Genomic DNA, 14,259 nt, shown 5'->3' with positions numbered 1-14,259 from the left:
GTTTCTGCTTCGCGAGTAATGGAGTTTACTGTCGTCCGTTTTCTCTCCCTCCCCTATTACTCCCTCTCCCCATTGATGGACGCCATTCATGGTGTTTGAAGACGCCGTGCCCTCTCCTCTCCCCTCTCTCTCTATAAATATGGACGAGCTCCTCTATTCTTCCTCCCACAACCGGACTCCCTCCTCCACCCCGAGCTCTCCCTCTCTCTCTCACGCAGCAGCAACACCGCTCACCGTCGCCGGAGTTTGTACCTCGCCGCACATCGACGACCGCGCCCGTTCCCCTGCTCGCCGGAGACGTCCCCGAACCCCGTCCAAACCTCGTCGTTACCTGCCGTCGAATCACTCCCTCTCGTCGACGTTCATCATTCCCTGCGCAAGAACGAGAACTCAAGGTTGAAGACAACCCCAACCCGTTAATGTATTTTCTAAATTATGTTTGAATTACTTTATTGATCTTATGAATTATTGTAATGTTGATGCGATTTGGCGATTCACGTGTATGACTTTTAGAGTTGCGATGTAGCCAAAATTGAACCCTGCGATAATACTTTGAATATGCGTAGGATTTTATAATTTTAAAAATGAACACGGTTACTATTCACTACTTCCGTGGTTTTCATACTAGAAATGTTTATAGTTAATTTCGCTTTAGTGTATGGAGCGATAATTGGTTAGTATTGATATACGCGATATAAGAAATTGAAATAGGAATTAAGCCACGTATTTCCGGTCAAATGAAAATATAGATTTTTCTATAAATATATTCATAAGTATGATACTAAATTACGTAGAATTAGTAAAGTAATTATGAACGTAGTAATAACCATGAATAGGTTATTAAAAGTCTCATTTAGTAATTTACAATTAATTCTTAGTATATTAATGTTAGAAGAATTAAATAAACAATTTTTAGTTATACATAAATTCTATTTAGAAAAGAAAAGGAGAAAACCGAAAGAGTAGAATAATGTTAAAATGATTTATAATAATGACTTAACTAGGCGCTTATGATTTTCTAATAAAGATATTGATAGTTATGTTGTTAAACATAGGTTTCTTACTAATAAGAGATAATTTGTTCTAACTTAAAAATGACTTTTTTTAGATATCATATTTAACAAGGTTCGTTATAGGTATTTAAGAATAGTCGTATTAAATAGAAACATAAAAGTAATATGTCTTATTACTTTTCTAATTATTATATAAAGTGCTCATGTCGTTATAACTAAAACAATAGTTAATAACATACCAATGAATATAATATTCATATTTAGGTCATATGTTTCTAAACTAAAAGATAAATAATAGAGTGATTATGTCCTCTCATAACCTAGTTAACTAGATTTATATTTGTTTACAACTGGTTATATAGGTTTAATTAATCATTTAATCAAAATTAGTTCATATTATTTATATATGCGTCACTTAGTTTTTCCTAAAGAATAAACTAAGGAAATTAGTGTTCATGTTCTTTAATAATAATGTTAGTTTGTATATTGTCTTGTATATAGCTTTCTTAATAAAATATAGGACATGTACTTTCTAATAAAAATAAAGTTGCTTATTCATTGTCTTTTACATAAAAGTTTATTTAAGACATATATCATAACTTTTCATAAATAGGTGTTTAATAATAATGATCTTTTCACATAAAATCTATTTAGACTTATATCTTAATTTGTCATAAGTAATTGGTTAACAATATTTATAAAAATGCTTCATAATGCTTCTAAAATTAATAACGCGATTAGTAGCCCATTAACTTTAGATATATATAACTTATATCTATTCTAAAAGGTTAAAAATGTTTAATATCGTTATTACGTGTTTATCGTGTTATAAACCCTTAATCTAGACATATCACGTATGACGATTTATAAAAGATTAAATTAGTGAACCTAATATTTGTATATTTTAATTAAGACACTTATAAGCTCATGTCTTATTTTATGAAGTATAGATCACATGTTTGAAAAGAATACCTTTTTATTATAACCTTGCGTGTAATGTTTTGAAAAGCGAACACTCTTTTCGTTAGGCTTTCTTTTAGCTTTACGTATGGTGAATGTTGTATGTTATTGAGTGGTGTTTGTTCTTCTTGTTTGTTTGTGTGATATTCAGTGATTGATCTAATAGTTGAGAATCAAGTGCTATTCCGTGGAAGAACCTCAAGTTTTCAATAAGCAAGGCAAGTGGACTTCTCCCTCTGCATACTCTGTTTGATCCCAAACAATACATTTAATAAAGTTTATTCTTTTGGATATATATGCATAATTTGACGGGTTACCTATTTAGATAACCTTTCCAACCTGATTCCTTGATCAAACCCGAGAATTATACTTTACCTTAGTAGCTATGCTATTGCTACAACTTTAAATTTATGCAGTCACTCCTATTTATGATACTAATGTTCCAAAATGGTAAGTTTACTTTATTGTTGTTAACCCGATGGTTAAACAAGATTATTGCATATTAATTGGAACATGGAGTGACCACCCGGGAAAACAGTGCTACCATGAGAACTATCATGGCTCTGGTCTTGGCTAAATAACTAGGGAAGTCTTATGTTGGGTGCTGGTCGTGGTCGACAGGAACAGGGGCATCTGGCAAGCTCTTATAGTTCCGGCTCAGGCAGATTGTATACGGGCATAGTTCCCAAAGCTTTACCCTGTAGTCTGGACTATAAGTTGGTTACGGTAGGTGTACCTTATGCAGTTTGACCATTTCCAGCATTTGCGTAATGAGGACTCTAGGGAGAAGCCTCGTAGTGAGACCCTGGCCATTCACCTCGGAAGTGAATACGGGTCTAGCTAACCCGGGCTAGAAGGGAATCGCGACTCATGGGTAAAGATGCGCCACCTCTGCAGAGTGTAAAACTGATATATCAGCCGTGCTCACGGTTATGAGCAGCCTGGACTCCTCACATGATAATTGAACTTGAAGATGGAAATAAATCAAGATCCGATGATCTGCCAATGGTTTGCTTAAGTGGTTTCACTTAAGTGTTTTTTTTGATATACTCTTATACCTTTGCTTAATGGGAATACTTGGGATTCACGCTTATTAGTAAGACATGTGTTGTTAATAAAATGTTGACCAACTAAAATGCTTACTGCTCAACCTTAGCCTCACCTTGTTACCTTGCATTAGTTTTTCTCCCACTTGCTGAGCCTCGACCATAAGTGAGCTCACCCTTGCTTAATTTTGATCAGAAGTTTGCAGATGAAGTTATGATGCTGGACTCCATGGATGCTAGTCTAGTGATACCCCCGGTCATCTTCCTGTGGATGGATGTCCATGTTCGCTGTACTTTGATGAATAAAGGTTAAGACATTATGTCTGTTCGAAGTGTAATATGTTAATATAATCGTTATTTACGCTCTTATGCATTGTTCTTTTGATATATTACACTTGTGATGTCAACATATGTGTGGAAATAGATCCTGGCACACATATGCGATGCACCCGGCTCTGCCCATCAGAAACGGGTGTGACAGAAGTGGTATCAAAGCAATGTGACCGTAGGTCGCTAGATTAGTTAGAAATGGAAAGCCCAGTTAGTCTTTCAAAGTTTGATATATTTTCCTCCATTAAAATTTACTTTATATTAAAACTCGTCTCTTTTATTTTCAACTCTTCTAGTCTGATTTTGGTCTATCAGAAGACTCTACTCGAAAACACTACAAGATGATCAAGCTAGGGATGCGGAACTTGAAGCGAAATTTGCCAGAAGAAACCTTTTCGAAGCTATCAACGATGCCCTATTCTCTATCTTATCCCCACTCTGCAAGAAGTTTTGTTATGGATCCCCTGGATCTATTATTTGACTTCTTGGCTAAGGTGATAGGATTGTTCTTTAGTATTAAGATTTTCGACTAGATCGGTAATGGCGATATTATATTATAAGTGGTTTTCTAATCCCTAATATTATTATATAACCCTTGACTTCTTATACTTTTGTTTTCTTGCCATTGTATTGTCATCCTTGGACAATATCTACCTTGATATATTAAACTTTTGCCTCTCTACTTTTCTCCTTGATAATGCTTTCTCCCTATTGAATTCTTATAATTTTGCTTTCGTGCCATTGTATTGCCACCCTTGCACAATATTTACATTAATATTAAACCTTTGCCTCTTTACTTTTCTCCTTGATAACGCTTTCTCCCTAACTCACTTTGTACCCTTGGTTGTATCAATTATCCTCTCTTTAATTGTTCATGGTTATCTTATTTCACTCTTAGCCACCAACAAATATGTCTTGTCTAACCCCTTGCTATTTCTTACCTGACTCCTTGACTTTATAATATCTTTCTTATTCCAAACCTTGTCTCACCTTTTGTTTTGGTTGAATGAGTAGAATTGGATTGTGTTGTGCTGGTATGCTTGAGTTCATTGTCCTTTGTGTTCATGTTTGATTTGCTTCTTTGAAATGATTGTTGGTGTATTGTGACTTTTGTTCACAATGACATCAGTTAGCTAGGTAAAACCTTAGATAGATGGGTTTTCTCTGCTCTCTATAATCTGTCTTTGCTCAACCCTTTCGTCCCTTCCATTCTTCCATACCCATACAGATGTCAGACCTTGGAATGTCAACTACAAGTGATGTCACTAAATGCAAAGAATGTGGTGTGTTGACAAGTCAAAACAACACTATAAATCAAACAGCTGATGAAAAGACATTCAAGACACAAAAGGATGCACAACCAAACCAACAAACAAGTGAACTTGGAACAAGTTGTTGTTGTGAGTACTATGGAATTCCTTGTCGCCAGATCAGTACAAATGAAAGTGAAAGTACAAAACAGAAGAACCGAATTTTATTTTCTGGCATAAACAGACAAATGTCTCCCCAAGAACATCTAATAGCAGATTCTCTCGTACCTAATGCACTGTCAGATGATGAATTACAAAGTATTCCAAAAAGGAAACATCATAAGGATGCCCAGCCCCAAGAAGAAACACAAGAGTGTTACATTGATGGATGGACTATTACTTGCACACAGTTTCAGCCTCGTCGTCGCATCAGATCCAAGAAACAAAAAGGGAAACATGGAAAAAGTCAAGAAATAACTTCAAGAAAAGCTTGCTATCAATGTGGACGCGAAGGTCATTATTTCCGTAACTGTCCTGAGAAGAGTTCACTACAGATCACCTCCGAGATGAAGCTATCTCAGTCTTCAGAAATGGAATATGAACAAAAATGCAAAGAAACTTCTACCAACAACGTAAAGACAACTCCGCCATGTAACTTATCAAGTCGTGCTTGCTTTGGCTGTGGTGATACCGACCATCTTGTTAATGGTTGTCCTAAGAAGGATGTGGAGATCAATAAGGTCCAAAAGAAAAGACAACACCCTCAAACCCATGCATCAACAAAGAATAAACAACGGAAAGAGACCACAGGAAGGATAAGTTATGCAGTGACAGGAACTATTCCATATGATAATGCAATGATTTTTGGAACACTAGTCATTCACACAACCATCGCCACCGTGTTGTATGATCCTCGTACAACACATTCTTTTATTAGTGCCCAGTTTGCAACAAGGTATGGTATCTTTAAGTGTCCCTTGAGATCAAGGAAGATCATCAGTGCACCCGAAAGGAAAATGTTAGTGAACTACATATGTCCAAAACTAAGTGTTAAAATCAATGGTATAGATTTTCTAGTTGATCTTCTAGTGATAGAATCAATGGGAAAGGATGTGATTCTTGGAAAGAATTGGTTACAAAGAACTAAGGCAGTAATCCAACATACTGAGAAAACCATGTGTTTGGAAACCCCATCTGGAGAAACAATAGTAGTTGAAGACAATCGACCTCCAGCTCAGATTGGTACATCTATCAAGGAAGAATAATATATCGTTTAGCTAGAAGGAGTATGTCTCACGAAAAAAGTGTCAAGTTGTTGCCCCTTTGAGAAATTGTAATTGTGCTAAGTAATATATGAATAAATTTGGAGAATCTTTTGCACCTATTGTGTTTTGCCTCTTTATAAAGAGAATAAAGTATGGTGTCATCTGCTATATGCAAACAATGCGATGCTCTACTCTAGTTGCCCTAAAGTCCCGCTCAAGTCTTTCTCTCAATTTATACTCAAAGAATGCTCTTGGATTAGAAAGATGATTTGGATATCATGCTCTGAAATCTATAAGGTCCAAAAGATCTTTGTTAAGGAATATAACACCTGTAAACTCTCAAAGTATGATGAAGCTAGTAGAAATCTGAAACCATCCTTGTTCCTTGACGAATCTTATTTTGGAAATCAAAAAGTTGTGTTCGCCCTTTATCTTCATATCGTACAAGCCTCTTATGTAATCTTGTCTCACTATCTCTTTTACTCTCTAATCAGATGATGAACCCTAATGGAAATGAAGTAAATGATGCCAACGACAATATTCCTACCTTAACAACTATGAACGAGAAAAATGAGTCACAGAGATATCTGATGAATGGAATGAAGAACAACAAAAGGAATAGAAAAATGTTTGGGTACATGATCAGTCCACCTCAAGCGAAAGCCACGAAACATATGGATACCCAAACAGAAGAATCAAGTCAGGCTCAGCTACATGAGATACAGACACCCAATAAACCCTCACCCCCTGTTGGTCAAGCAAAGTTGACTCGCAAAGAACTCAAAGTAAGAGGTGCTTGCTATTACTGCAAAAACGAAGGACATCTTATTCGCGAATGCCCCAAGAAGCGTCTAGACCATCTAGAGAAGAAAGCTGCCAAGCATGACCTAAGCAATAGTTCAGAAGACCCACCATTTTATAAGTATGATGATTTTTTTTTGGGAAAACGCAGGAGAACTGCGCCTCAATATATTAAGAAGAAGAGATAAATCCAGATCAAAGAGATCTGGACAAATTACAAGGCCTCCTCATGGGGGCCAGAAACACAGCAAACTGAAAAAATCCATCAAACTAAACAACTCCCTAGTCTCCAGGAATTAGGGCAGCAAGGTATGAAAGACCCTTAGCCCCAGCCATCTCCCAAGACTGTCTCTCCTCCCTGGCTAAATTAATGGACAGATCTAAACTAGGAGTACAACCATCAAAAACACAACTATTACGATGCTTCCAGGTTATCCAAGCTCCTAAGGCCACAAGAGAATTAAGACCTTTACCACGGATACCAGAAGCCAAACCAGAAATCTGCTCCCACCAAGCCATGAATGAAGAATGTCCAGGCTGGGGAGCCAGTCTCTGAAACCCAAACGGTTTAAGAAGAGTAAACCAGAATACTCTTGTGAACACACAGGAGACGAGGATGTGATCAATAGTTTCAGCTTCCTGGTCACAAAAGAGGCACCTAGCTGGATGATCTAAGCCTCTCTTCGCAAGCCTGTCAGCGGTCCAGCATCTTTTGTTAGCAACCAGCCAAAGAAAGAACCGACACTTTGGAGGTGCCCAGGTTTTCCAAATCAGGTGATAGAGACCAAAGGACGTTGACCCAGCAAAGAGGCCCTCATAAGCCGACTTAGCCGAGTAATTACCATCTGCTGCAATACTAAAAATGTGCTTATCCTCCACTTCAGGCTGCAACACTATTTCTGAAAGAAGCTCCCAAAGATTCAGATAATCCACTAGAACTCCCACAGACAGAGCACCCTTTATATCAGATATCCATTTTCTGTTGGCAAGAGCTTCAAGCACAGTTCTTCTATTTGCAATCCTTTTAGGAATGATGGCGAATAACCTAGGCGCCAGACTACACACATTCTGCCCCAAGATCCATTTATCTGTCCAAAACAGAGTGTGTGCTCCATTTCCAACCATAGAGACCAAAACAGTGGAGAAGAAAGCTTCTGCCTTTTTTGGAACTTGGATAGGGAGATTAGCCCAAGGTTTTCCAGGATCAGTTTTATGAAGCCATAACCATCTCATACGAAGGGCCCAGCAAAGTTCCTTTAAGCTAGAAATACCCAGCCCTCCCAAATGGAGGGGTCTGCACACCCTTCCCCAAGCAACCAGACAATGTCCTCCCCTGACTTCCTTGCGGCCTTTCCAAAGAAAACCCTTTCTAATTTTATCAATTGCCTCCAAAGCCCATTGAGGAAAATCAATGGCCATAGCCAAATATATGATCATACTGGAGAGCACATGCTGAACCATAATCTTCCTACCGGCTCTAGTCATAAGATCAGCTTTCCAACTCGGAAGACGGTCGGCCACCCTGTCTATGATAGATTGAATCTGTTCTCTGGTCAGCTTATGAAGGGAGAGTGGAATTCCAAGATATTTGCAAGGGAATTCAGACCTCTCAAAAGGCAATAAATTCTGGACCAGCACAAGGTCATCCGTAGGGCACTGGATGGGAAAAACATTAGATTTCTGCTCATTGTTGCGGAGCCCAGACGCCTTTCCAAACAAATCCAAGATATTTAATGTAGTGGAAATGTCAGCAGCCGAGGGCCTCAAAAATATGACAACATCATCAGCATACATAGAGATCCGGTGGAGATTAACCCTGTCCGACAGGCGCTGCAATAAACCTGCTTCCTCGGCCCTAGTAAATAGCAGGGCCAAAATGTCCATTACCAAGATAAAAAGCATTGGGGAAAGAGGGTCGCCTTGCCGAAGACCTCTTCTGTGAATAATCTTCCTCCCCAAAAAACCATTAAGAAGGACCTGAGTAGACGAAGAGGCCAACAGTCCACAGATAATATCCCTCCAAAGCTGTCCAAACCCAAGCTGCGCCAATACCTCAATAAGAAAAGGCCACGAGACCGAATCGAAGGCCTTGGTGATGTCCAATTTGAGAAGCAAACTGGCCTTCTTCTGGCGATGAAGGAATCTGGAAGTCTGCTGCACCAGCATGAAGTTATCTTGAATAAACCGCCCCTTGATGAAGGCACTCTGATTTGGAGAAATCAGCCTGTTAAGCTTGCTAGCCAGCCTGTTGGCAAGAATCTTTGTAATCAGCTTGCCGAAACTGTGCACAAGGCTTATAGGCCTAAAATCCTTCACATGTTCAGCCCCCTCTTTTTTTGGGATCAAGGTAATGTAAGCAGAATTCAACTTGTCAAAATTAACAAAGTTATTATTCCAGACAGCATGAGTAGCAGCCATGATATCAGATTTGATAACGGTCCAGCAGGACTTATAAAAACATCCAGTAAATCCATCCGGCCCCGGCGCTTTATCAGAAGGTAAAAGCTTAATGGTATCCCATAGTTCCCTTTCCGAACAGGGAGCCTCAAGCGCAGCCAAATCATGCTGAGAAAGGCCAAGGGCCTCCAAATCCACTGCTTGCTCTCTGTCCCAACATGAACCAATTAAGTTTGAAAAGAAACCATCCACTGCTGCAGCCTTGTCCCTATGGCTAGTAAGGATATCATCCCCATCAACCAACGTAGGTCGCTTGATTAGTATACATTTTGGAGCAAAGAAGTAAGGAAGTTCCTTAAGTTGGAGGAGTTCAATGTGAACCAAGAACCTACAAATAACCATGTGTCTCCTTTGTTTTCTTGCTAGTCTTTCTTAATCTCGAGGACGAGATTCTTTTTAAGAGGGGTAGATTTGTAACACTATGAAAATCATTAAATAAAAATAATACATTTAGTTAATAATGATATTTATGGTAATTAATTTTCTCTTAAGAGTTCGTTATTTATTTGCCTTTGGGATGATTTTTTTTATGCTCATGATTGATTTTGAATATGGAATATCATTTCTTCTTAAATGAAAATTCACATAAATAATATAATAATTATTAGTCCCAAAAAAATATAAATATTATTTATAAATAGTTTTGGTTTAAACATTATGAATTTCATGGTTATTCAAAAGCATGTTTTGAAAAAGAAATAGAAAAAAAGAAAAAAAAACAAAACCTAATCTAACCCTAGCCGGCCCAATTAAGCCCAACTTGGAGCAGCCGCCCCTGCCCTTCCTTGACCTAGCCGCCGCTGCCCCTTGCCTTCCCTGCTCCCCACCCGGCCGCCGCCAGGGACTCCCTCTCCTCCTCTCTCCTCTAGCTTCTCTCTCTCCTCCCCTCCCTGCTTCTCTCTCCCTGGCATCCGACGCCCGCGCTTCCAGCCGCAAGGAACGCGCCATCAACCCGCCAAGACCCAGCCCTTGCCGCGGACCTCGTCGCGCCGAGCCGACCGAGCGCCCCTGCGCAGCCGACCGTCCAGGCGCCGACACCCATGCCCTGAAGCCCGTGTTCCGCCGTGCAGCGCCCAGGCCGCGCGCGCTCAAGCCGAACGCGTCGCGCCCCTGCTTCCCCTGCACGCGAGTCACGCCATGCGCGCAGAATGGACTCCGTGCCAGGCCGACCGTCGAGCCGACCGCGCGCAGGACCGCGCCCTGCCCCTGTTCAAGACCCGGCTGGACCCCAACGTCGCCAGAGCCCGAGCGCGCCCCTGCCCCAAGTCATCAGCGCCGAGGACAGCACCCCGTGTCGAGCCCCGTCCGTTTCTGCTTCGCGAGTAATGGAGTTTACTGTCGTCCGTTTTCTCTCCCTCCCCTATTACTCCCTCTCCCCATTGATGGACGCCATTCATGGTGTTTGAAGACGCCGCGCCCTCTCCTCTCCCCTCTCTCTCTATAAATATGGCCGAGCTCCTCTATTCTTCCTCCCACAACCGGACTCCCTCCTCCACCCCGAGCTCTCCCTCTCTCTCTCACGCAGCAGCAACACCGCTCACCGTCGCCGGAGTTTGTACCTCGCCGCACATCGACGACCGCGCCCGTTCCCCTGCTCGCCGGAGACGTCCCCGAACCCCGTCCAAACCTCGTCGTTACCTGCCGTCGAATCACTCCCTCTCGTCGACGTTCATCATTCCCTGCGCAAGAACGAGAACTCAAGGTTGAAGACAACCCCAACCCGTTAATGTATTTTCTAAATTATGTTTGAATTACTTTATTGATCTTATGAATTATTGTAATGTTGATGCGATTTGGCGATTCACGCGTATGACTTTTAGAGTTGCGATGTAGCCAAAATTGAACCCTGCGATAATACTTTGAATATGCGTAGGATTTTATAATTCTAAAAATGAACACGGTTACTATTCACTACTTCCGTGGTTTTCATACTAGAAATGTTTATAGTTAATTTCGCTTTAGTGTATGGAGCGATAATTGGTTAGTATTGATATACGCGATATAAGAAATTGAAATAGGAATTAAGCCACGTATTTCCGGTCAAATGAAAATATAGATTTTTCTATAAATATATTCATAAGTATGATACTAAATTACGTAGAATTAGTAAAGTAATTATGAACGTAGTAATAACCATGAATAGGTTATTAAAAGTCCCATTTAGTAATTTACAATTAATTCTTAGTATATTAATGTTAGAAGAATTAAATAAACAATTTTTAGTTATACATAAATTCTATTTAGAAAAGAAAAGGAGAAAACCGAAAGAGTAGAATAATGTTAAAATGATTTATAATAATGACTTAACTAGGCGCTTATGATTTTCTAATAAAGATATTGATAGTTATGTTGTTAAACATAGGTTTCTTACTAATAAGAGATAATTTGTTCTAACTTAAAAATGACTTTTTTTTAGATATCATATTTAACAAGGTTCGTTATAGGTATTTAAGAATAGTCGTATTAAATAGAAACATAAAAGTAATATGTCTTATTACTTTTCTAATTATTATATAAAGTGCTCATGTCGTTATAACTAAAACAATAGTTAATAACATACCAATGAATATAATATTCATATTTAGGTCATATGTTTCTAAACTAAAAGATAAATAATAGAGTAATTATGTCCTCTCATAACCTAGTTAACTAGATTTATATTTGTTTACAACTGGTTATATAGGTTTAATTAATCATTTAATCAAAATTAGTTCATATTATTTATATATGCGTCACTTAGTTTTTCCTAAAGAATAAACTAAGGAAATTAGTGTTCATGTTCTTTAATAATAATGTTAGTTTGTATATTGTCTTGTATATAGCTTTCTTAATAAAATATAGGACATGTACTTTCTAATAAAAATAAAGTTGCTTATTCATTGTCTTTTACATAAAAGTTTATTTAAGACATATATCATAACTTTTCATAAATAGGTGTTTAATAATAATGATCTTTTCACATAAAATCTATTTAGACTTATATCTTAATTTGTCATAAGTAATTGGTTAACAATATTTATAAAAATGCTTCATAATGCTTCTAAAATTAATAACGCGATTAGTAGCCCATTAACTTTAGATATATATAACTTATATCTATTCTAAAAGGTTAAAAATGTTTAATATCGTTATTACGTGTTTATCGTGTTATAAACCCTTAATCTAGACATATCACGTATGACGATTTATAAAAGATTAAATTAGTGAACCTAATATTTGTATATTTTAATTAAGACACTTATAAGCTCATGTCTTATTTTATGAAGTATAGATCACATGTTTGAAAAGAATACCTTTTTATTATAACCTTGTGTGTAATGTTTTGAAAAGCGAACGCTCTTTTCGTTAGGCTTTCTTTTAGCTTTACGTATGGTGAATGTTGTATGTTATTGAGTGGTGTTTGTTCTTCTTGTTTGTTTGTGTGATATTCAGTGATTGATCTAATAGTTGAGAATCAAGTGCTATTTCGTGGAAGAACCTTAAGTTTTCAATAAGCAAGGCAAGTGGACTTCTCCCTCTGCATACTCTGTTTGATCCCAAACAATACATTTAATAAAGTTTATTCTTTTGGATATATATGCATAATTTGACGGGTTACCTATTTAGATAACCTTTCCAACCTGATTCCTTGATCAAACCCGGGAATTATACTTTACCTTAGTAGCTATGCTATTGCTACAACTTTAAATTTATGCAGTCACTCCTATTTATGATACTAATGTTCCAAAATGGTAAGTTTACTTTATTGTTGTTAACCCGATGGTTAAACAAGATTATTGCATATTAATTGGAACATGGAGTGACCACCCGGGAAAACAGTGCTACCATGAGAACTATCATGGCTCTGGTCTTAGCTAAATAACTAGGGAAGTCTTATGTTGGGTGCTGGTCGTGGTCGACAGGAACGGGGGCATCTGGCAAGCTCTTATAGTTCCGGCTCAGGCAGATTGGATACGGGCATAGTTCCCAAAGCTTTACCCTGTAGTCTGGACTATAAGTTGGTTACGGTAGGTGTACCTTATGCAGTTTGACCATTTCCAGCATTTGCGTAATGAGGACTCTAGGGAGAAGCCTCGTAGTGAGACCCTGGCCATTCACCTCGGAAGTGAATACGGGTCTAGCTAACCCGGGCTAGAAGGGAATCGCGACTCATGGGTAAAGATGCACCACCTCTGCAGAGTGTAAAACTGATATATCAGCCGTGCTCACAGTTATGAGCAGTCTGGACTCCTCACATGATAATTGAACTTGAAGATGGAAATAAATCGAGATCCGATGATCTGCCAATGGTTTGCTTAAGTGGTTTCACTTAAGTGTTTTTTTTGATATACTCTTATACCTTTGCTTAATGGGAATACTTGGGATTCACGCTTATTAGTAAGACATGTGTTGTTAATAAAATGTTGACCAACTAAAATGCTTACCGCTCAACCTTAGCCTCACCTTGTTACCTTGCATTAGTTTTTCTCCCACTTGCTGAGCCCCAACCATAAGTGAGCTCACCCTTGCTTAATTTTGATCAGAAGTTTGCAGATGAAGTTATGATGCTGGACTCCATGGATGCTAGTCTAGTGATACCCCCGGTCATCTTCCTGTGGATGGATGTCCATGTTCGCTGTACTTTGATGAATAAAGGTTAAGACATTATGTCTGTTCGAAGTGTAATATGTTAATATAATCGTTATTTATGCTCTTATGCATTGTTCTTTTGATATATTACACTTGTGATGTCAACATATGTGTGGAAATAGATCCTGGCACACATATGCGATGCACCCGGCTCTGCCCATCAGAAACGGGTGTGACACAGTACCGACCGGTCGAAATCAGTACAATGAAACTAACCGGTCCGGCTTCAACAATGATGATATTGCTCGACCAACGTGAAAGTCGGATTGATCAATACCGTCAATGGTTGGCGTTGGACCCAGCCTTAAAGCTGGAGTGGGCCGAGTTGGTTTGTTTTGGTGGACCTCACGCTCACGCTTGATCTGGGACTCTGAGAGGACATTTTTCTTTTCTTTTTTGCGCTTCCTCCCCTAGACTATCAACCTGTCGTCCTTGTTTGGAACCAAAATGAGCGGCGGACGGTCCGGCCCACAGTCACGGACCGTCCGGCCCGTGACTGTGGGCCGGA

The sequence above is a fragment of the Zea mays genome, chromosome 8, assembly GCF_902167145.1.
Source record: "Zea mays cultivar B73 chromosome 8, Zm-B73-REFERENCE-NAM-5.0, whole genome shotgun sequence".
In the NCBI taxonomy this organism is placed as follows: domain Eukaryota; kingdom Viridiplantae; phylum Streptophyta; class Magnoliopsida; order Poales; family Poaceae; genus Zea; species Zea mays.
Note: the sequence above shows the minus strand (reverse complement) of the source record.